The 25,228-nt window shown below is 29.4% G+C and overlaps 1 long non-coding RNA gene across 4 annotated transcripts in view; it reads right to left on the reverse strand.

The window, feature by feature from the left end:
* Positions 1-2,674: 2,674 nt before the first annotated feature.
* Positions 2,675-25,228, reverse strand: part of LOC111629029 — a 74,487-nt gene continuing 51,933 nt past the window's right edge. For 2 of the 4 annotated variants that reach the window (XR_002757264.1, XR_002757263.1), the window contains one exon: positions 5,948-11,640. This is a non-coding gene — a long non-coding RNA (uncharacterized LOC111629029). Of the gene's footprint in view, positions 4,505-5,947; positions 11,641-25,228 lie in introns of those variants that run through there. The other 2 variants (XR_002757266.1, XR_002757265.1) reach the window with 2 other exon arrangements.

A 25,228-nucleotide genomic window follows, 5' to 3' on the forward strand; every position in this document is an offset into this window, starting at 1 on the left:
ACTTTCTTTGTTCTGTAAGTCGAGAAATTTTTGAATTTTTCACCAAATATATCACTTTTTAATATAAAAATTTAATCAAAATTACACAGAAACATAATAAAAGTAAAACGTTTACTTTATAGCGAGGTTGTATTGAATTTCACTCTTCTTAAATTAAATAAAATATCTTTAAAAAAAAAAGAAAAAAATCCATTTGAAGACATCTTCGAAAATATCTTTTGATGGATTTTTATCCTGTACTTAATTTAGAAAGAATAAAATGTCAATAAAATTTTTCAATCTTTTTCTTTGAACGTTTTATCATGCGAAAATAGTAAAAAACACGATAAAAATTAATAATAATAATAAAAATATTCGCGTCATAACGAATAAAAGCATAAATTCGAGCATTATTTCCGAGAATTTGGCCTACAACTTACTTGTAATTTCATAATTTATTTAACATGAATTGGTAGAGAAAACTAATTAAAAACAAATTTGCCTTATAATGAAGCATGGCATAATTTACCGTATAATGAGGTAATATAAAAAAAAATAATAATATTTAAACTTACTTTAGTGAATTAACATCTTATTACGTATAATACCTACCGATTTTATATTAATTAAAAGAGGAAAATAGATTATATAACAATAATTAATTCTTATAAATTCGATATAAACTTTTTATTTTTAAAGTTTATATAACTAAATATTAATTATATTTAATATAATAGAAGTAAAAAATGTCAACGAAATTCCTCTTATGATACATTAAACAAAGATATAACTCATATTTTAATTATATAATATTTATAAAAGTTAAGTTTATATTAAATTTTATTGCTTAAAATAAAGTATTTAATGCAGAAATAAGAATTCAATAAAAATAATATACTCGAATGTGTCAATTCTCTTATGAATATTATATTTAATTTATCAAAATTTTCGTTATAAGAGAAATGTTTATAATAAAGTTTTGATATATTAAGCATAATATTTATATATTACTAATTAAATAACTTTTAAGAGGATTAATAACGTGAATAATTAAGTTAATAGTATTAAGAGGATTAATAATGTGCAGATGGGAATCTTTTAACCACGGATGATGCCTCCAATGTGTGATTAGTACAGGTATATTTTCGAAAATAAAATTTTGTTCAGACTCGCTTTTAAAAATATACCCCTTAATGATAAAGTATATCGTCTATGCACAAAGAGTTATAGCTATACCTTAGCATATCTTACATCTTACCATTACATATACATACAATGCTAAAGTATTGATATTGTTTATGCACGTATATCATAACATAACAATAAAGTATACGTGTAATTTTGTATTCATTTATAATGCTAAAATGTAGAGTTATACCCTAATATTAAAGGTATAAACAAAGGTTTTTGATAGTTTTATTGCACATTACTCATCTAGTTGCATTTAATTAAGTTAATAACAGTAATAATAACTCAGTTTTATGTATAGAAGACAAAACTGTAAGATTTTCGATGATATTTTATATTTTAAACCGTGATATCAAGTGCATTTTGCTTGTTACTAAAGAATATAACTAATATCAAATAAAAATTTCTTTACGTTTATTATGTAATAAACTAAAAAGCATTATAAAGAAAAAAAATAAAGTAGATATAATTTAAAATATTAAAAGAATAGCGGTAAACATTTATTTTATATCCAGTTTATGAGAGATATTAAATAAAAATACTTATATTTTCATCAATTAAACATCTTTTAAAAGGTTTAACGTAAGGTAAATACGATTTTATAACGAAATTTCGACGAAGTGATGGCATTTTAAGTATAAAATATTAGATTTTTACAAAGTTTAAACGTTTATAAGCTATTAATAATACTGATATTCATATTGCATGCATTAAAACTAAATTTATAACTATAAATATCGAACATTTCCTTTATAACGAGGTTAGAATATATTAAAAGCTAAAATAGACATCTATTAAATAAGAGAGATTTTAAGAGCGAATTATTAATAATTGATGAGCATTTTATATGAAATTTATATACAGGTTAATAAATATTTTTATTGATTTTTTTTCCTATCATTTTTTTTAATGCAGTGGGCATCCGAGGGATTGAGTAAATCATTTGTATCAATACTTCTTTCTATATATAAAGTACAGCAAGGAGCAACAAAATTGTTCACTGTATCGGGTGGTTACTATAACAATAATTGATTGTACTGTACATATTGTCTAGTCTGAACTATATAGGGTTAAGCTTAAATTAGACCTATTCCTGTCCCTCGAGATATCCTTAAGGGATAGGAATAGGCGTAAATTCTTCTGTTTCTCTTATTTCTTTCGTCTTATACGTTATATAAATTAATATATTAAAAAATCCTCGAGAAAATCATTATTACATTATCCATTCTTCGCGAAACAAAAGGAAAAAAGAAATAAATTTAAAAAACTTTTAAAGCAATTAAACCGAACTCATTAAAGAGTCGCAAAATTTGTGTTTATATTAAATAGAATTAAACATGATAATTCTTTCTCTTCTCCTCCTTTTTTTTATTATTATTTTTAAAAAATAATTTACGGTATGTAGTAATTTAAATATTTTATAAAAGTTAAAAATGATTTAAGTAAAATATTAAAAAAAAAAGAAAGAAAAGAAAAATTTATTTTATTCTTAATGAACGTTTTAAAAATAATGTTTAAAACTTCTCTATCTTTCTTTAAATAGCCGCATTAAGAGATAACAAAAATAATTTTTCTAATGGAAGAGAATCTTATAAAATCGTTTAGTTTTGTAATTTTCTTTTATAATTTCCAATTTTGTTTTATAACTAACTAAACCAGTCTTGGGAAATTTAAATGGAAGAAAGAAACACTGAGAAATGGGGAAGAAAACGGAAAAAAATAAATAAGGAGTAGAAGAAGAGGAGGAGGAAGAAGAAGAAGAAGAAGAAGAGAAAAAAACAGAAGGGAGAGACTATTATGATCTGTCTATTAAAAAATTCTTTCCTACGACAAATTATGCTTTAATGAAAAATAAAGAGTTAATCTCTGTAATCAAAAAGCCATTTTTTTACTTTTTTGCCACTTTCTAATTCCCATAGTAGAGTAGGGAAAAAAAGAGAATTAAAGAAGAATTTTTATTCTTTAAATAAAAAAAATTGTATATATATATATATTACCGCTAGTTTTCACTAGTGACAAATTAAGAAACGACGTTGTTTCTTAAGGTTTTTTTTAAATGAAATTTATCGTCTCAGATCGGGTTGTATCAATTAAAAAGTGATCGGGACCGTTTTCTAATTCGGTGGAGTGGGTCTGCGGGTTATACGAGGTTACGGGGTGAAAAGTAGAAAGTAGAATATAAAAAAAAATAGGGAGAGAGGGGAGAGAGATTGATAAAGTCCGAAAATAACTTTTCCGATTTTATTGGATGTTTAATAAAGATAAAAGAAATGTGGACATTAGCGAATTTTAGATGGAACATTAGATGGAGATAGAAGGAAAAGATCCACATCACGTGACAAATAATCATCCGGCACGAGAGAGAAATGACAGCTGACAAAAAGAGAAGACACGCTATTGGTGGATAGATGGACAGCACGTGATCTTTGTGACAAGGGAAGAAGGACCTAGTGACGTCTCTATTTCCTGCTGCAGATAAGGGGGTTCGTTTATCTGACTTGTCTCTGGGTGTTGTAGCATCCGCGCACTTATTTCCTGCCCGTTCTCATCATTAGAAGATCTTTTGTTTCGCGACTGATATCGCACCAAAATGGTCGAATCTTCTTATTAACTATAAATTTGCATCTCTGTCTTATCGATTCTATAACGATTTACAATTTTTTAACAGTTGTTTGGCGCCTCTAAATTTCTTCAATTTTTTTTTTATCCCCCTGTCAACTTTTCCATAAAGTTGCACTAAATCGATTTGTGTAAAATGCCGAGTGATGGAACGTCTAGGTAGATAAACAAGATTCGAGCATTCAAACATTGTCGCAGCTCTCTTCTCTCCCTCTTTACTTTTTCTCCCCTCCCCTTAACTTCTAGATATGAAGCTGGAAAGTTTGAGTGCGCGATTTAATAAAAATCTTGGAAATTATATTGCTTTATATCGAAAAAGGTGTCAATTTTTACTAGATAAATTAATATTAAAATATCCGGTGCGTGTAAAACTAGCGAGATTGACAAGAGTTTGGACAAAATGAAGGGGTTATCATAATAATTCATCGGTCTGAAAAGTATGCAAATGCATTTCGAGAATATTATAAAAGTATAACAAGTAGGAAAAGTAAAAATCGATATATTGCTTCCTGGTAATATTATCGAGTCAGATCAATCGTCCAACCGCAAATTTCCAACAGACGAGGGTCGTAATAAACGAACACACGATGGTGTGATCTGTCCGGCTATAAAACATAACGAGGGACATTGCAGTGTAATTGCATGGGTGTAATGACCGATGGAAGACGCCAGATGGTGCAACAGACGACAGACTGTTGATAGAAGACCCAGGTAAGTTCTGTAAAAAAATAAATAAATAAATAAAACATTCCCTAAGAATAACAACAATTAAATCTTCCTTTTTATTCTGGCTTCATTCGATTTAAAAAACTTTCTCGAATTTTACATTTCTCTAAAATTCTACAATGGAAATTTTATGTTTTATTCGTCAATGAAACTTGGATGCAGATTCAATTTATCTTCACGTTGCGCTTTGACGCATTAGAATTGCGCGCGTCGCTCATTAACGCGCGCAATTCTAATACCCTTTCTCTCTTTTGTTTATTAAAACGTCAATTGTTTAAAATATTATCTGGCAACGCCATTTATATAGCTTAATATTTGTCATTTTACGGTGCAGTTTAGTTTTTGTTATATAGAGTAGCGCGCCGCGACGCGTCGCGTGGCTTAGATAACGAGGCGAATCGTGGCCAGTTTTCTAACTTTTGCTATGCTATCTTCTTTCAGGTTGCGTCCTATTTTACGCTCGAGTACGACAATGAAAGTTTCTATTTTCTGACTCCTGACAATTCTTTCTTTAAAGATCAATTGCTGCCATACGTCGGAATACAACAATGAAAGTTAATATTTCTGATTTCTTCGTGGATCTATTTCTACAATTCGTTCGAATATAACAATGAAAGTTTCCCAGTTTGGAATGTTTTCTTCTCTCTTTTTTTTGAGTCCGTTCCAATTATTTAGTAAGAATGAATCGTTAAAACGAAAATTCTCAACTCGAAAACAATGAAACTTTCTGTTTTACTAAGTTTTAATCATCAAACTCATTAACAATGAACATTCTGTTATTGAATTCGACAACAATGAAGGTTTCTGTTACTGTGATTACTATGGAACGAGATTCATTGAAATCTTCGCATACACTTCGTTCTTCTGATTCAAACGATTCACAAGTCTCCCTCTTTCTCTATTTTATATTAAATTAAGAAACAAAAATACACTTTGATTGATTCTAATTACGAAGATCTCTTGTAGGATTCAATATTTTCAAGGCTTTTCTAGAATTTATTTACGAAGAGAAACGGTGACAAAGTTTTTTTTTTTGTTTTTTTTTTATTGTGAAGATTATTTCTTTGGAGATCGCATTTCACGGAAAAATAGAAGGAAACAAGTTTCTTAGTTGAGTCTGATTTACTAGATTCACTCGAACTAGAAATCTTTGTTGTTGTCTTCGTGTATTCTGTAATAGAAAAGATCTTTCAAAATACGAGCCATAAACCAGGAAAAGATTTTTTGTTGTTTATTGTTGTGTATATGATGGAAACAATTCTTCAAAGCGAAAGTCATTTAATTCTAGAAACAGATATTTATTGCTGCTTTTTAACGTATGATTCCGCAGAAGTTCCGCAGAACAATGGATAAACAAAATATTAAAAAAAAAAAAGAAGAAAAAGACATTTTCTTTTGTCGTTGCGCTTATTCGTTAATCGTTTTCTAAGACATCGAAATCTTGTATTCCATGACAGAATTCCGTTTGTTGGAATACAGTGATCAGTTTTTTTTTTATGTAAGAAAAAACTTTTATGTAGTGATTTCCTTTATGTTTAAATGCGTCGAAATCAGAATATACAAGATGGATATTCGTTGTGTTTAGCAGTGCATCAAATTTAGAATAATGGAAAATTTCTTCTATTAAATCCACTGTAACCGGCAACAAAAGATGGAACATCTGTTTTATAAAAATGTAATTATTTTATTTATACTTTATCAATAAATTTATACCAAAATAACAGAGAATTAGTTGTTAAAAATTGTGACTTTTCTTCTAATATTTGACGCGTAATGAATTATTTTTGGATATATCAAAAAATCAGGATTAAATTGTTATATTGTGGTGCATTAAAATAAGAAATAATAAAGACAAAATGGGGTCTAGTCTTCGTGTTCCACTACAGGAAATGACTTTACTGATCCATTTTATGAGAATATTCTTATTATATACTAGAAACCAACAATAGAAATGCTTTTCTAGGCTTAAATAATTAAAACATTTGTTATCATATACTAGAAAATAAGAAGAAAAATAGTTTTTCTTCTTTTATAAGCCTTGAGATTATATTAGAAATGAATTTTAAGAACTGTTTAAATTAAGACACGTTAATTAAACAAGTTTGTAATTTTTCAAGAAGTTTGTTAACTTGTAAATTAGAAGTGTTAAATTATTTATAATTTGAATGTTATAACGGTATTTATCAATTGTTTTTTTGTATATATAATTGGCAGGTGCAGTTTGAAATTTGAAAGTTTCAATGATGAAAATGTTTATCATATAACGAATTAAAACTTTTAGTAGAAGGTAATTTAGTAAAGCGAAAATATAAATTCCATCATTAGACCAAACACAAACAGAATAATCAGGAAAATTGCAAAATCGATAACAATATAAATGTAAATTGTTTCTAATTATCAATTTTTTTTTCGTTCTTTCTAAAAGTATACGCTTATAAACGATGAGGATTATGTTTCTGAAGTAGATTAAAAGAATTTATTTCTCAATATCTCGACGACGACGACGACTTTTTGGAATTGTTAGGAACTTGAGAGTAGTTGGAAGCAGCAAGGAATTTTTATATATTTATAGAGGATCACTCGACCCGGAAATCATAAAATCTTGACAGAAATTAAAAGTTAAAGGAGCATTACGACATAAATTTGATTGAGACGGAAAGCCATATGAAGCATTGCTTCCCTGAGCAGCAAAATTTCTGATCACAAGAGTGCAATTTATTCACATCCAGACGGTATCGACCTAAAGTCGATTTTCTAGTGAACAAGTAGCGATCGTGTGAGTAGCGAAGAGTAAAATAAAAGATGTAGTCTCCCGAGACAACGTCATTGTGGCCGAACTGTTTACACAACCGCAGTGTTGTGTGGACGATGAAAGCAGTAATGGGATTACAATACGATTATTGGCTACATCGATGGTCACATCGTTGCCGACTTGGAACAAATGCTGTCTCTGACCGCTCCTACAGACTTGTATAAGAGATTTTAATGAAATATTCCATCGAATTCTGAATACAAAATCTAATTTCCTTTTACAAAAACATGCTTTTCTTATCCGTATTGGGACTAAGATGCCAACTTTGAAGAGGAATCATTACCTAACTACGCTTGTTTTAATCTTAAATAGGATAATTTAGTTAGAAATTTGGTTAAGTAATGATTAAAATACGCTTTTCTTCCGATTTTCTTTCCATGTAATAAGGTTAAGCGCGATTATTGGAAATGTCACGGTCACGTCTCTGCTGACTCAGAATGAAAACCACAATCCGACCTCAGATAAAGATAAAATTAAGAGATTTTAATGAAAGATTCCACTTAATTCTGACTCGAAATATATTTTTCTTTTTACATCAGGAAGAATTAAAATACATTTTATATTAGAATTAGATAAAATTCTCCATTAAAATCTCTTAATGTAACCTGTATTTGAGTTAGATTGTGATTACTTTATTTAACAACATCGATAAGATACGAGGGTAGTGTTTAGTTTTAATGTAAAAAGTTTTCAAGAGCCTCTCCTGAATTCTGATTTATGGATATCTATTTATCTAGAAAACTAGATTAATATGGGGTCGATATCTATAATCTAGTTTTCTTGTAATAGCCCTTTCCTTATTATATATGGTATCTAATAACTACATCAATATTAATGAAATTCATTGCCTGACTTGAGATTATTTATGAAAGATTTAATGAAAAATTTTCAAAATTCTAATTTATTATCTATTTTTCTACTATTAAGACAATTTTTTCTTGCAAACAACGTGATCACGACAAGATTACACGGCATATCGAAGCTGAAAAGAGGTGCTGCCTGCGACCATAAAATATAACTGAACTAAGAGATTTTAATGAAAAATTTATGGAAATTCCAGTATATAAGTTGGCAAGAAATCTTTTCTGTCATATAACATGAATTATAATAGCATTGTTAATTATTTCGAAGTCATATCGAGAAGAGAATTCACATATGAGTGTAGATAAAACTTAACCACAAGATTTTAACGAGAGATTCGGACGAATTCCAATTATCAATTTAGTTTTCTTGTAATAAGAAATTTTTTATTTATACATAAACTTAGTCTATATCTCTTATCGAAGTTCTGACAAAAAATTCGTGTTGCCTCCTCATATCTATAGCAATTAGAGAGAAAAAAGGGAAACCTTATTGATTGAAAACGTAATAACATCTCTCGTTCTTCCCCCGTTAAACTAAAACTTCGTGGACAAATTAACTGCCGAAGATTAAACATCAGTCTAGTGAAGTCATATTTCTTCAAATAACACATCTTCTTCTTCCCTTTAAGTAAATATCTGCAAAGACATTAGACGGTTCTGTCGTATTGTTCTCCAATCTAGCCTATACGTTGCTATGGAGACTCCCAGTTGATAATGGTTAGGGGGCTATTTTGCACAGCACGAGTAGCGTGCAGTGAAAATAGCATTTCTTAACGATTTTTTTTAAGAAACGAAGGGGAAACACAGATCTAAAAATCCCTTTTATAAACAGAGGAATGAGTTTAAAAAATTGCTAGACACAGAAAAAGTTTCTTTTTTATCCATTAACCTAACCTCGAGGGTTGTAGTTAATGTCCACGCAAGATGTAAGTTCGGTAACTTAACATAAATAAATAAAACCGATATAAAAAGAATTTTTTAAAGGCATAATTGTCTGGAGCCATTACAAAGTGATATTATACATATCAGTATAATGTTGTATGCCTATTATGCAATTTACATTAGGAGGAATAAGGTGTAGAATCTTCCTTTCCACCTGTCGAGACTCACGCGAGGCGAATTCAATATAATTCAATGTCGTGAACTTGACGTAATTCATTCGTGACAGTTTAGTCTGTTGGCAGCGGTCTGCCTGTAAGATTCTAGGAACCACTTCTGGGTATCTGGACTTATCGATTGATCAATAAGTCAGCAATCATGAACGTCAAAGTACAAAGGAGTTACAGTGTCTAATGCAGTGGTAATTGCAAAGGAGACTAGCCTTTTCAACAGATAGTAACCAAGGAGACCAAACACATTAAGGGCAACAGAAATGGTTCTCACATGTTCTATAATGGCACAACAATCAATTATTATTCCATGAAAATGTACGACGTGAAGAAAATAAACACGTAATTAATCACCAGCTTAAGTACGAAACGTCATAAATTTTAATAGAAAATGCGGAGTTTTTGAAGATGGAGAAGAGAGTATCCCCCTTCTTAAGTGTATTTATTGTATTGTTTGTTGTGATAGATATACAGCTGAATTCGAGGAAAATTTATATTGGTTGAGTGGAAAGTTTTAGTGAAAGAGGAGAAATTTATTTAAATCTTTTCGAGTTGTTTTCGTGATAAAGAAAATTGTGGAAAATGGAAAATTTTTGAGGAAAGATGAAAAAAACATGGTATTATTTATGACAGGTAGCTTTAGTTAGAGCTTTCGATTACGGTTTAAGACCAAATATATTCTGAAGTGTGAATAATAGTTTGGTTGGCCTTTGTGCAACCGAGGATGTGGCATCTTGCATAAATAATTTAATCGTATTTTAATCTTTATTTAATTTAGCCTTTATCCTTTAATTAGACTTAATTGCCTCTCGAAAATTAAGATTTCTAAGCTGCACTTTTGGTTTTAAGTAATATTAAGCTCTGTTTTGGCTTTAATACTTTTCTGTGGCCTTTCGGCTTAACTAAACTTTTATCTTTGTTCGTGGGTTAACTACATTTTCTCTCTTCGTTTACTATTAACTCTACTTCTACCTTAAAGATAAAAAAGCTTGTTTACCCTCAGCTAACCTATACTTTATTTTAATCACGCATCAACGCTATTTTTTATCGCTCATGATGGAATTTTTAGAATTTAATTTTTCCATTTAAAAAAGTTTAATTAACTAAATATTTCGTGATAAAATAAAAAATATATATATTCGTTTTCTTCAATATTTTTCATTTTCTAACATTTAAAATCGAAATCGGATAATACCAACAACAATATGAGAAACCAAAGCTTTGTAAAGCAGCCTACATCTTTCCTCTCAAAGATCACAAAAGAATCTTAACAATGGATTTAAAGATTAAAGCGAGGGATTAAAAATGTTATAATATCTAGAGATTAAAAATCAGCTTACAGCTATTAAAAAATTAATTTTTATCCAATTAATTTTTAATGTATTTTTTAAACTAACTGGGTTTTTTTATCGACTGTTTCTCTTATTTTTCTAGACGAAAAATTTCTTTTCTTAAAGATCCGCGAAGAGAATCTTAACAATGGATTTACGGATTAAAGCCAGGGATTAAAGAAGTTAGCTTATAGCGAGGATTAAAAGTTATCTTAGAACTAACAATAAAAAAAAAATTAACTTAACAGCTATTTAAAGAATTGTTTTATCTGCCTTTCATCTGTGGCCTTTACATTAACAATAGAGTTTTTAACTTCATCCTTGGCCTTTACGTTAACTGTTGTTATCTTAACCTATCCTTGGCCTGTAAAATGATGATTTTGAAAATGACTTCTCTTGTTTCCTATTCGAAAAATCTCTCTTCTACGAAGAGAATCTTAACAATGGACTTAAAATTTCAATTAAATTAAAGATAAATATATTTTTAAAATCCACTTTAACAATTTTTCGACTGGAAAAGTTAACTTTTACATTAGTATAGGAGTCGAAACTGGAAAACATTTAATTTATTTTAGACCTAATAGAAATTTGAGGCAATTTGATAAGATCGAATTAATTTAAGTTAGTTAGTAAAATTAAAAAGAAAAAAAAAGAAGTCGTAAAAGCGAATGATAGCGAATGAAGCAGACTACTAATAACAGAACAAGGGAAATACAAACTGTTAATTCGCTGGTGGAGCCAACCAGACCTGTTGCTATGGTGATCACGATCCAGAATGTTGTTGACTCAGCACAGATAATAGCATTACGTTGTTCATTGGTCTAACGTCTTACATGTTAAGTAGAGAAACATTCTAGTCAGCCAAATCTTTACAGTGCCAAAAGCAGAAAGTTTTTACTTACATATTGGTCCTCGCTTGAGTAGAAAGTTCTGTAAATTGCTGGCTGAATAACTCATCCGAGAGGTCATCACCACCAAGAAGAAAACTCGTAACGGTTTCACGAAATTTAATCCTGTTGAGAAAATCAATAAAGAATTTCAATAACAAATACATATATCTTCTCCGTATAGCTTATTGTTGGAGTCGTGGATCCCTAGAAGTCAACTTTATTCGCATCAAAGAAAAGTTTGTTTACGATCCTTTCTCTGCTATATTTTACGATATGAGTTGTGTCGGTATAAAATATATATATAAATTCGCTAAAATGTGTTTGTACGATTATGACTTCATAAGATTCTAGAGCGGGGATATAAGCTTCGCGTTTAGTGGGAATCTCTTTAAGACCATTCGGCCATTCGCTAAATCGAGTCATTAAGAGATGCAATTCGTTCCGAAGCGTGCTTTGAAACGTGTTAAATGTACATCCTAGTACTTTAAACAGGTCACACCTCTTGTAGAAATATCACACCGATGGGAAATGCTGATTTATAGCTTTTTCTTCCTTCCTGTGCTAACAGTTTTCTTGTTTAAACAATGCGATAAGAGGTAGAAGAGGGGGATCTACTCACCGTCCTTCTCGCCGTATGAACTTTTAATTATCCCGTCTATGCAAAAAACAGATGCTAGTTTTCTTATATTGATGTTGATGTCTTGTTTCTACAAGTGGAAACATACGGGAATTCCTATCGAGAGTTAAAGGAGGAGAATATTGTAAGGTATCTACGACATTATCAAGAAACGAAAAGCCTCCGTCAATGCTTCTTACGTGTTAATAAGGCTAAACAATTTTCCTATCTACGAAATTATAGAGATTTTAATAAACGTTTCCCGTATTTGTAAAGAATAAAACCGGGCTTCAACGTAAAAAAATCCGTAACGATATCTAACGGGGAAAAAAGCCATATAGATAATGAACAACTTAAAATGGTAATAAACTCACGCAATTAATTATAATTCATACAAAAATACGGATTTTATTGTTTCAAATGATAAAAATTCATAAATGTAAACTAATAAACTAAAAAATTAAACTAGATAAATGGATCTACAGTATTATTTAAGAGAGAAAATGTTGATGTTATAGAGCTATAAAGTTAAGTAACTATTATACTTACGGGGAGAAAAAAAAAAGGAATTTTTGTTGTTAATGATAAAATTTTGTTTTCTCAAACCACAAATTTCATAAAACTGAATTAATAGCTAAACCTTCTACAGCGCTAAGACAGGTATATTTCTAATACTTGTAAAGCTAATGAATTAACTATTATGCTTTAAAAAAATGGCAATTCTTTTACGATAATTATAAAACAAGGTTTTATCACTATTATCCATAAAAAAACCTTGTTCTATAAATCGTAAAATTCATAAAATTAGACCAATACCTAAACATCTGTAGCTCTAGCAAAGGTAGAAAAAAGTTGCAGATGGCTTATATACTACGTTAATAAAGATAAGCACGAATATTTTTTTTTCTTAGAAAGTGGAGTGATAGGTAAATATCAGTAATCGAAAGCTAAAAGTACCGAAAGTAAAATTAATATTAAAGTAGACATGTTGTTACTATAGTAACAATCATACGTGGGTAATATTAAATGGACGTGAAATTTTTATATTAGCTAGGATATTTATAAAACGAACAAAAATGGATTAAAAAAAATAAAAAAATTATATCTGACATATAAAGTTCTGATGTTGGGTGTGGTCATCTCTACAAAGCATTTCTGACTAGGCGTAAAAAAAAAATATATATATAAGTTTCGTTTTTATACTCGAATCATAAATATCTACCAATTGAAAATTTATAAAACTTCAACTGTATCGTTTTTAGAAAGATATAATAATAAAAAAATGCCTTGTACGATATGAAATCTTAGCCAATAAAGTAGGATGGAACTTTATTCAATTTAGCTTTATAAATAGACCCCACCCATGATAATGATTTCTGGGTCACTATCAAATTAGCCAGTTAAGAAATAGCATTCAAAGTTGAAAAGTTTTCTCTTAAAAAAAATGTAATAAATAAAAAAAATATATCTTATATACGACGGAGACATATTCTATTGGCTACTATTTTGTAGTGTCCTTGCATTTCATTCTATGAATGCACTAGGAGCGAGACGTTGCAGTATAAATCATTATCAAAGAAAAATTCCTATATTTGAAGATTTACACACGTAAAAAAAGGTGGATATAAACTGTAAACAAGATTAAAACACTTCTATAAGTATCATTTTTTTATTAAAAAAATAGTATTTTCTAAGTACGAATGACAGATACTAATAATTGGACTTTTACAATTCTTTGTTGGAAATACTTTAAAAGATCATAATATAATTGAGAACTAGAAATTATTCTTAGCAAGTAAAATCGTAAAAAATGTTATTTTCTCTAAAATATACGTTAATAATCCTGTATTAAGATCGCTTCCAAATTAGCAAAGGACGAAGAATTCTTATTCTGATGATTCAGATACTATCTTAAGTTCAATAAATAAACTAAAATATCGCATAACCTATTCTGACATAAAAATATTAAGTATCGAACGAAATTTACATAACATTTTAGTAGATATTTAATATAAGCGAAGATACATGTACGTTCTTTATAAATAAATGCTCTTTTCACCTATATATATATGTCATGTTGTCTCGAATCTTGACCCAATCGACATCTTTTTGTCGTATCTTATATCTTATATTTACAGCTTAAACTTGTCGATAAAGAAATATTACTAAAGCCTTCACTTTAATATTTTTCTACATTAAAACAGCCAAGAAATTGCTTTTATATTTCAGATTTTTGACTCGTTAATTTAAAAACTTGGTGTTTATTCTATATATAAAATAAACACATGACGAATAAATATACATTTTCTATTTTTAAGTATGATTGAAACCAACGTGTATATCTAATTTCTTAAGCATAATTGAGATTCTACCACCTCGAAGAAGGGCGTATAATAATTTACAACTTTAGAATATATAAAAGTTTAAAATTAATTTTTTAACTGGATAAAAATTTAATCTATATTTATTCGAAGCAATGTCTAGAATTATTATTTTTTTAATATTTAACACGCCAATAATCTCTAATCTTTGTTCTTTATGTGTAACTGAAGATTACTACAGTGGAAAAAAAGAGAAGATAGAGGAACATCTTCGTCATATCTTGTATTTTCGGGCCAGAAATTTAGAATGGTTTTTTAAAGTCGACAGAAAGTTACGATCTAGAACTACCTCGAACTATGGATTATTTTCAATCCTCTCGATGGCCTCTATCCTGATAAATCGGGCGGAGATATTTTACAGTTTCTATCTCTTAAATGGCTATTCCTAAATTCAAAAAGAAGTATTATATTAATCCATTATACCATATCTAGAGCAGCTAAATCAAAAAAAAAAAGAGGAAGAAAAAATGTTTCTAAGATCTATTCCGAGTAAAGGACAGAAAAACTAAATTAGTAACGTCGATAGTATCGCGGGTGATCATTCTTAAAAGGAGTACTTAACGAGGTCGACTCGGCCACATTCGCTGTCGTTAGATAATAAAATATGATTATTATTATTTTTTTTAATTAAAAAACACGTGATATTTTTAAAGAGCCATAAAATGTGATTAACTACGTAAAACCTATTAGATCCATTAAATACTTTCTGAAAGTTGCAATAAAAGTAATATATTGGAACAGTTGTTGTGTTATTCTTTATAGAATTAAAGGGAGAAAAAGTATATTTTCGACTTTTCATATAACTTATATATATATTTTCTAGTTTAATTTTTGAACTGGCAATTTGACAAGTTTCGTGGTCTAAATATGTGACACATTGGAGATAAAACTTCTGCCACTTCCGCTTATTTTTATCCCCATGTGAATGATAAAAGAGCAGATGGATTTTTCGAGTGTTTGTTCTCTCCCTCTCTCTTCTGTGCGAACTTTGATTGTTTGCACGTTTGCATCTTCTCTTTCTAACGTTGCGAAAATTCACTTTTGTAAAATAAAAATACTTAATAACAAAAAGCCAGAGGGTAAATTAATAATACGATAATTTACATAAACCTATCAAAAATGTCAGTATTTATTAAATCGTAACGTAATTTAATAAAGTGAAAGGTCAGAGCGCTTTATTGAACGCATCGATGAACCAGTGCGCTTTTATCGTAGACGACAATTTGCTCACCTCCTCGTAAAATGATGGATTTGCAGCGAAAAACAGGAAAGAAAACAACGGATTAAGCACTCGAGTTGGATTAATCTCTACAATCTGCGTGCAGTTGACTGATTTCTGATCTCGAAAATATTAATTAAACTCGTTTAGACCGAGAGTGTTTATTCATACCGACTTGGCTCCAACTTAAAAAGCTTAAAACTGGATTAACAAAAAGATACTAATCGAAAAAAAAACACAACCATATTTTAAAAAATCAACAGAGAATAAAAGGATACAATTTATTTACATACGATAAATATAAGGTTGTTGCATAAACACATATTTTACCAGATAAGGCAGTGGTTGTCACGATAGCTAGCTATTAGTTTCAGCCTGTTTCCCTTCAACGACTTGTCCCCTAATTCCACCCTGCTGTCACAAACACCGGTTGCTAGGTAAGCTCCAATCGATCCAACTGGTGCAGCCCTTCCTTCCTTGTCGTTACCAACCAACTACACTCCACCCACTTTCTGGTACAATCGTTACCAGCAGAATTACATCACACACACAGCTAGTTGAAGGCTGGGCACAACGGGTCAACCTACATTATGAAACGATCATTTTCTGTATCACAGAATAAAAAAGAAATGTGTATAAAATAAAATAAGCCCTATTATTGTTCATCTTCAACGCTAAAGTATATAATTTTGCTTTATTTTCTTGCTTGTACAGTTAAGATTTATTCATTTATTCGTCTAGAAAGAGAGAGAACACCGGGATAATTTTTTACTTTATCACAAATTCATTTATAGTGATCGATATATATATATATATTTTTTTTTCGATATTATTTTTACTTTTAAAGAAGTCGAAAACGAGAAAGAGAAAGCTTTCTTTCTGCGTACAATTTTGTCAATATTTATTTTTCGAACAAAGGTTTTGGTACATTTCTAGCAACGGTCATTAACAAAAGGAAGAAAGGATGCGAAGGAAAAACAAATCGACCATAGCTTTCATTGTCAACAGGCTACATCAATAATGTGTTTAATAATAATTAGCATGTAATTGTATCTAAGCTAAAAAGAGGAGTAAGAAAAGCATTGCGATGCTACATTTGTTAGTAACGTCGCAATGAGAAACTATCACTCTTTGTTCTGTTTCAGAAAAGGAAAAGAGAAAGAAGAGCGGGACGAAAAAAAAAAACAGCAAGCTTCTCCCGCTCAGACTAGATAACAATACATGCTGTGCATGTGCAGGAAGAAAAAAAATTACAGATAATCGTAAATCACGAATGAGTTAGTTTTAAAAGTTCTTTTATTGCCCACATAAAAGTTCTGTTAAAACTGCGATATTTTTCGATGCCAGAGTTTTTATAAAGTTTAAAAATTCGTGTGTTAATTATCACTTAAAAATATGAGAATTTTTCTAATGTAATGATTCTTCTTCTGTGTGTTCTGCTTTTCTTTTATCTTTTGCAATTTTTTTTTTTCTTATATTTTTTTTATTTCATGCTTTCGTATATAGTGATTCTTGTATACACATTTGTCTTGTAAAATATTTTACATATTTTTCTTTGAATAGAAAGAAAAGAGTTTTATATTTTTCTTTAAACTTTTATCCTTCTTTTGTTACGATTTCTGTACAGATTTCTGTTTCTTGTACACGCTTTTATCCTTTCTGTGTACATTTCTGCATATTATTTTTTGTCTTTTCAGCATATTTTTGACTTTTTCTTTCTTTTCATCCTTATCTAATATTTTTGTGTACATTTAATACATTGTTCTGTATATACACTCCCATTCTGGGCATCTTATATCAAGATATATTTGTATATTATTCTATGTTCTATATCTTATGCGTACAGTACATGTGGTTCTTTTTTTACATAAATATTTTTCTTAAAAGCACATCATTTAATTTTCTTATATGAGTTTGAAAATACAGAAATTTCTAAAGTAAAACACAAACGTACAGTAGAGTACATATATCCTTTACTCATTTCTGAATTTTAAAATGGAGAATAATTTTCATTTATTCATAGAGAAAGACCGCAATAAACGAGAAGAATAATGACCAATCCATTGAAAGAAATGAAAAATAAGGAGAGTAATGATGATATTTTCAATAAGGATGAGTTAAAACGCAGAATTTTCGTCTCCCCTCCCAAAAATTATTAATGATTAAAAGGCAAATTGGGAAATTTCATCAGTACGTAAGATCGCGTGTTGAGAAGAATCATCTCTAGAGATGAAATTTACGTAAGTCCTCTTTCCGTAATGATTACTTGTCGTAGCCAACAATTTCATTCGACTCGATAATTTAGATGGCGGAGGTTTTGGGACAAATTCCGAATTGGCATCTTAAAGAGATCATTTCTCAAAGTAATACTTGTTCTTTGTGACTCTGGCAATTGAATTTAATCAAGAGAGTAGCGAAGCCCGCTATTGACCTATCACTGTTCTCGCCACACGTGTGAGTATTCGACTCACCCTTATTGATCAAGTGCGTGCACATGCCGCACGGTGCTATAGCGTGCTACAGTGGGTGGTGCTTGATTAGTCATTTGTCTAGTTGCATGGTTCCAGATATCGTGTCCTTTCTCTTAAAAAAGAAAGATAAGCAAAGAGACTTCTATTACATAAACCATTACCGATGCCAACCGTGACATAAAACCATTTACAATACGCATAATCGTGTAACTCGTTATGCGAATAACTATACCCATATATATAAGATTGTAAAAGGTCAAGCTCAAAGCTAAACAGCATTCCGTGTTTTCTTGTTTTCGGTTAAAGTCACTTTTCTATTATCGTCTCGTAAATTTTTACTCGAGTGTCTACGGCGCTATGCTACTTTAGTAACAATAAGTGCGCGTATTAAGAGTTTATACGAGACGCACGAAACCGATCCTATGGGAAGAGTTAAGCTTTATGTTGCTAAATGAGAAGAGAAATTTGGATGGTGAAGAGGAAGCAGGGAGAAATAAATAAATAAAGAAATGGCCTAACTAGAAATCGAGCTACTCGACTGAACAGAACGGAACTAAAAAAAAAAGTAGAAGGAAAAAAGAGACCATTTCGATTTTATTGTATTCTTCCATTTTCCAGTTGTGTTCTTGCTTTTGTATCTAAAATGCATTTCTACGAGATGAGGGAGCTACACAACAAAACAACGTAATAATCTCTTTTACTACCCAATGCATTTCTATAATTGAATGTACTCCTGATGGTTTCTATAACCATTGAGTGCTGACGCATGATAGAAAATAAATAATATTTAGTGTGGTGAGTGCTTCCAACTTTTTTACAATATATTATTGTGTTAGAAATTGTCTAAAAGTTATTTGTGATGTCGTAGATGTTGACCTATTTACAATGAAGGCTATATAAAACATTCATCGAAATTAAATTTTATAGAAAATATTAAACTCGGTTATAAGTTAATCAAATTGAGTGAATTGTAGAAAGTATGCCAATATATACGTCTACTTCGAACTTCACTTAGAAGTTTACCAATAAAGGATTCGTATGGATTGCTGTAATGCTGCGAAAATAAATGTCGTGGAAAGAATCGGATGATGTATTGAGCTATCGATATCATTTGATATTGATATATCGTTATTAGCTCTTCTAGTATAATATTTGCATATAGATTATTATAAAGTAAAGATAGTGTAAATTACTGTAAAGTAAACAAAGTGTAGATTATTAAGTTGTGAAGTAAAATATAATTAAAAGCTATTACAATCATCTTACTCTTCTCTTATTGATCATGCTAATTAATACTCACAATAATCAGTAATGATTGATCAATAATGAAGTACAATTAATAATTCTATATATTACTAATTTATATATTTCTACATTCTGCAATACAATAATTTATAATTATTATACCATTCAGTAAGGGAGGTCACATAATCCGCAGCTCAACCTTTACTTCCGGCCTTTCTTAGTGTTTTACGTATATACACTATCAGTGTCACATGATACTAACATCATTATACTCTTTCTAACATAATATAAGCTTAAAATAGTCATTGTGTAAGTCAAAACTTCCTGTTACAGTAATTGTTAGAGAAGTATTAAAGGAAATTCACTTTTTTCTTAAGTAATACAAAGCTAATGAATAATTATCAACTTTCTACATTTTTACATTTTATGAATTTATATATAATAATTATAAACTTTATTATCCTCCACAGCTTTATTCATAACTATTAAGAATTTTATATTGTAGGATTAGTAAGAGAAAATAATTATGCAAAATACCTCACGCGATCTAAGACCTTAACCTTCACTTTCAGCCTTTATAACTCTCTTTTATTTTTACACATTACTGTACTACATTCATATAATACATTAAATCTTTCCTACGCAATAAAGAGAATAGAAATTTCGATTCTTTTATAATTTATTTATTATATAAACTTTTCAGTTTGTCCTTTATAGCTACTAAACACATTCTTTTGTATTGTTTGTAAAAAAGGGGGCTGTATAATCTTCCCACGTGATCAGAGACCTTAACCTTTACTTCCGGTCTTTTCCTTGTCCTTTTTTTTAGTGTCGATAATGGCTTTATTTCTAAACATACTTTACAACTTTTCGAATTGTAAAAAACTTTAAACAGTTTTGTATCTCAATGCTAATACATAAGGAGGAAGAGTGAGATATAGAAGAGGATGTGACAAAGACTGTTAAAAATTAAACTTACTGAAACAGAACAAAAAACAATTTCTGGTATTTGTTATGCGTGACCGATCGCAAGTTTCTTCGACAATGGAGTCTTGTGACTTTTAAATTTCTGCCTGAAAGTCTAGCGTATCGTTTTACTTATAGAAGCACACCCAAAGTATCTATAGTTTCTGACGGGGGGTAGAAGAGCAGTAAATGGATGACGCCTACAGAATAGAAGAGTAGAAGAATTAAGCTAAAAGTATTGTTACAATCGAGTCACGAACTAGTCAATTAGGAGATTATAAAGAATATTAATAAAACTTCTTACTCCTTATGCAGTCTAATGACCTCATTGCACTGGAAGAAATTGTGAAATAAACTGTATATGGGTCATTGAAACACATCTCCAGCTGGTTTTAATCTCCATACACAGCTTGCAATAAAACACTTATAATGACATTTGCTTGTATTTTTTTTTATGTTCTATGGCTGTTTAATGGAATTGTCTCCAAAACGCCAGATGGCAAGTAACTAGACTAATTTTATATTTTTAATCCCGATAGAATGGCTAGAAAATATATATATAGATAGATAGATAGATAAACATTTATTCGTTGAAAAGTGGATTCTCGGAACGGTTAGCTAATGATTGGGTTTTATACTGTAATAGGCCTAGACTAGTTTCTATTAAACTGCAAGAGTTCCAGCTGTCATCAGGATATTTGTAAAATACAGCTAGATAAATTGTATTTTTACGCTCTAAACAATAAAATAAAAAAGGAATACGGAAGAGGGAAAAAAAAGGCGACGTTAACAAAATTTTCAAACCGTAAAGAAGCATATGACGATATTCTTTTCTATCGCGTATAAATTTATTTTTTTCATTATTTTATAGTTTAATTATTTTTTTAATATATAAAAAACTACAAGGCCATTATAAATTAATCTATCTTTATTACGTTATACGTTAATGCTGAAAGAATAATAAAAAAAAAAATGAGAGAGACTAGATTGACAGTTAATGGCATAAAAACTGGTCGAGAAAATATTATAATTTTCTAAAAAGTAATTACGGTAATTGTAAAGCTATCGTTTTATCAATCACTTCTTCTTGGAATAAGTTTAGGTAATAAAATATCTGCGACGTAAATAACTTTCAATTATTAAAAAAAAGGGACATAAAAAAGAAGACTTAAAGAGGTGAAGAATTGGGAGTTGCTGTTGTTGTTGTTGTTGTTGCTGCTCTAACGAATTAAATTTTTTTTAATTATATTTTTATAAAATAGCTTGATTAATATTAAAATATGTAAAAGATAAACTTTTGATGAGACTTAAATTAATGTTAAAAATTTAATAATTTAATTAGATTTATTTAATTTTGTTTTTTATTGGTGTTAGAAAAGTTTTGGGTTATGTTAGAAATTAAGTTTGCAAACTTTTTCCCCCTTTTAAAACGTGATAAGCTTGTATTGGTTGGGCTAAAGTTTGTTGATTCTTTTAGAAATCGAGATAGATAAATCCTCACATTATCTTCCAATGAGAGATGTTCACGACATTTGTTCTTGACGGTTGTCATTGCTGAAAGTGCTTCTCATTCCAATGTAGGAGAAAGACCTAGAGGAAGAATACTCATAATTTTTTTTTTCTTTCTTTCTTTTAGTCGAGGATGTCTATTTTCGATCGAAAGATGAAGAAGAATAGAAAGGAGGAAAAGAATTCAACCAGATTGCTTTTGAATGTTCGATTTTTAAATTTGCAATCTCTATTGACTTGAATGGACTCTTCATATTTTCTCGGTATGAGGTTAATAGGTCTTCTCGAAGAATGTTCTTTTCTCAGTCGAAATTCTGACATTGAATGATGGAATATGGTAACTAGTCTTTTAGACGGAGATACGATCGGAGCTTATTCTTAAAATTTGTTTTTGAGATGTTTTTGAACATTCGTATCTGTTCTTTAGTGAAGATAAATTTCCGTGGTATTTTCCAAGAAAGTAATAAAAAATTGATGTAGATTATGTTACTGGTCACTCGCTCCTTCGAAATAATAATGAGATGTATGTAGTCATCCAAGGTTGCATGTTAAATTCGTATCTTTTAGCGAGTATTCACCTCAGATAAATTATGTAAATTTTGTGTAACTGCTAAAGATTTTAAATTCAAAAGAATGTTCTCAAGTATTAGCCAAGCTATCACCCAAATAGAGGATATGCACTACACTTTTTTCCAAAAAAATGTCGCTTGAATAGCAGAATACTTAGTAAATACTCATCAAGGAAGCTATGGAACAGAGAAGAGAAACACACACTAAAAACTACATACTGTATATCAATGTGTGTAATATGTAAAATTTAAGAGTACTGTACATTCTTCAATTTACTTTTGAAGATTTTCTCCTTTAGTCGCCAAATTCAACAGTTGTTCCAAGAAAACAAAAATAACGTAGCTAACGTTACTCGTGATAAACAACTCCTTTGAGATATTAATAAAGCGTAGACAAACCATCTGGAGGAACACGTGCTAAATACGTGTTTTTAGCACGTGTTTCTCCAGATGGTTTGTGTACGTTTCACAACTGATGGTTTGTTTGTATGACTCCTAAATATTTTAATTCAGAGGTGATGTTCGCACGTTTTACCTATACGATCACGCAAGGGGAAAAAAGACACGAGCTAAACACGCATCAACGAAGCATTAGATCATCAATAACAATACAAAAATAACGTTACAGTGTACACATATAAAATATTATTAAAGATTAACCGCAAAACATTATCGATAATGTGTTTAAATTATATTTTTCACATTCCTCTAGCGTGGGACAATTTTTTATTATTATATCGTTACAGAATATAGCTTCTAACTTCTAATCCCAGAAATAAAAATAGATATGTAAGAAAATAAAAATGTGAAAAGATTTTTCTTTAAAAAAAGAAAATCAAACTAATCCCTTTGAGTTCCATGGCAATGTTGATATTCAGCTTTATCTGTTTTGACTTCTGTAAAAATGGCTTTATCTAGTTGCACTGAAGATTCTTTTGTCTTACCCGAAAAACAGTTTCATCATCGGTAATTACCGATTTCATAAAAGTTTCATCACTGCTCTTGTGGCAGATGGCCAGAAGATTGTCTTTCTGCTCTCAATTCTTAGAACTTGAAACAAACTTCATATACGTTCCTCCATACAAAAATCCCTTATATTTAATACCTAAAACATTAATTCTACACTCGTTTTTTTTCTTATATAAAATTTCAATAATTNCTCTTATTATTTTTTTTCTGGGCGATATGCAGTAGTTTGCTATAAAATGTAAAGTATAAAAAGAAATACCAAGAACACGTGTTGTGTGAATTTAAAGTGGAAGCCCAAGTTGGGCATTTTGCCAAAGCAGGGCTGCTTAAAGAATGTTGTTTCAGACAGGAAAAACAAAGTACAACTTGTAGCATACACGAAGCATTCGAAGAAATAAGGATTTCTAGTTAAGTTCTCGATTTCTCTGAATGTTTTTTTAGAAATGCTTCCGTTGTAAATAAGGAAAATATGTTAATCAGATGATCGACATCAATAAATTATAAATATCGCGACATTCTGTTATATATATTATTTACGTTATGATAATTAATTTATAATAAATGACATTTCTATATATATAATTAATAAAACTATTTACGTAACTTTGATATATTATTTTTCTCTTGTTCTTTTAATAAATTTCCGTTTTAAATTAAGTATGAATAATTTTTTTTTCCTATTTTTCTAATACTTTTTTCTTTATTCTTGGTGTATTTATCTTCTTATTTTAGTTACTTTATATTTATAATATGCAGAAATCTTTCTTTGGGTTTATGAGTTTTTATATTATTACATGAAGAAATTTTTAAGAATATGAGGAAATGAAATATTCAGTAATACATTGAAATTGTTAGAGAAAGGAAGAGAATTTAAGCAAGAATCTACTTTGAATATATCTAAAAATGTTAGAACTGTAAATAAGAAGAATGTGAGAATATTAAAGCGGAGTAATTGTTAGAGAAATGAAGGAAATTTTAAGAATGTTAAGAGATATTTTTAAGATTTTTTTAAACTATTATACGTTAATAAGATTTTAGTAATCTAAAATAATTTAATTTAGTGGAACAACTTTTAGTTACAGTGATATTTTCGAATAGTTTAAATGCATCAGTACTGTAAAAAAATGGATATAAAAGTATAAGACAGGAGCATTATTAAAGAGAAAAGAAAATTTATATCTTGGAAATATCATTAACAATAAAAATAGATAGTAGCACAATAAATAAATTATATACTTTAATGCATTCAAATGTTGATAAAGAGAAAGAAAAATATTGGATATGGAAAAATAAGGGACATTTCGAAAGGAAAAATACTTCACAGATCCGTTCGGAAAGATTGGAACATATGAAAGCGAAATGTGAAAATATTAAATAGGGAAATTGTTGGAAAAATATGGAGAATTTCAGAATGGAGGTATTTTCAAAAGTATTCGGGAATATTGGAATGTTAGCAGAAAGAATGCGAGAATATTAAATAGAGAAAATAAGGGAAATTTCAGAAATAGTTACATTTCAAAAATATTTAAGGATATTAAAGAGGAACTCGATAGTATATTAATTTAACAAGGAAATTTTGGATAAAGAGATTGTCTAAAAGATATTCATTAACGATAATNCACTTAAATATGGTAAAATTTTATTTATTTCGTAATAAAAACGGTAATTTCTTTATAGAAAATTCATAAACTAAATTTTAATTTGATTATTTGCTGCATAATTATGAATTCAGAAGTGAATTTAAAATGAATTAATTAACTGGTACC

This window comes from Centruroides sculpturatus, unplaced genomic scaffold, assembly GCF_000671375.1.
Source record: "Centruroides sculpturatus isolate CEXI.00-Female unplaced genomic scaffold, Cexi_2.0 scaffold524, whole genome shotgun sequence".
NCBI lineage: Eukaryota > Metazoa > Arthropoda > Arachnida > Scorpiones > Buthidae > Centruroides > Centruroides sculpturatus.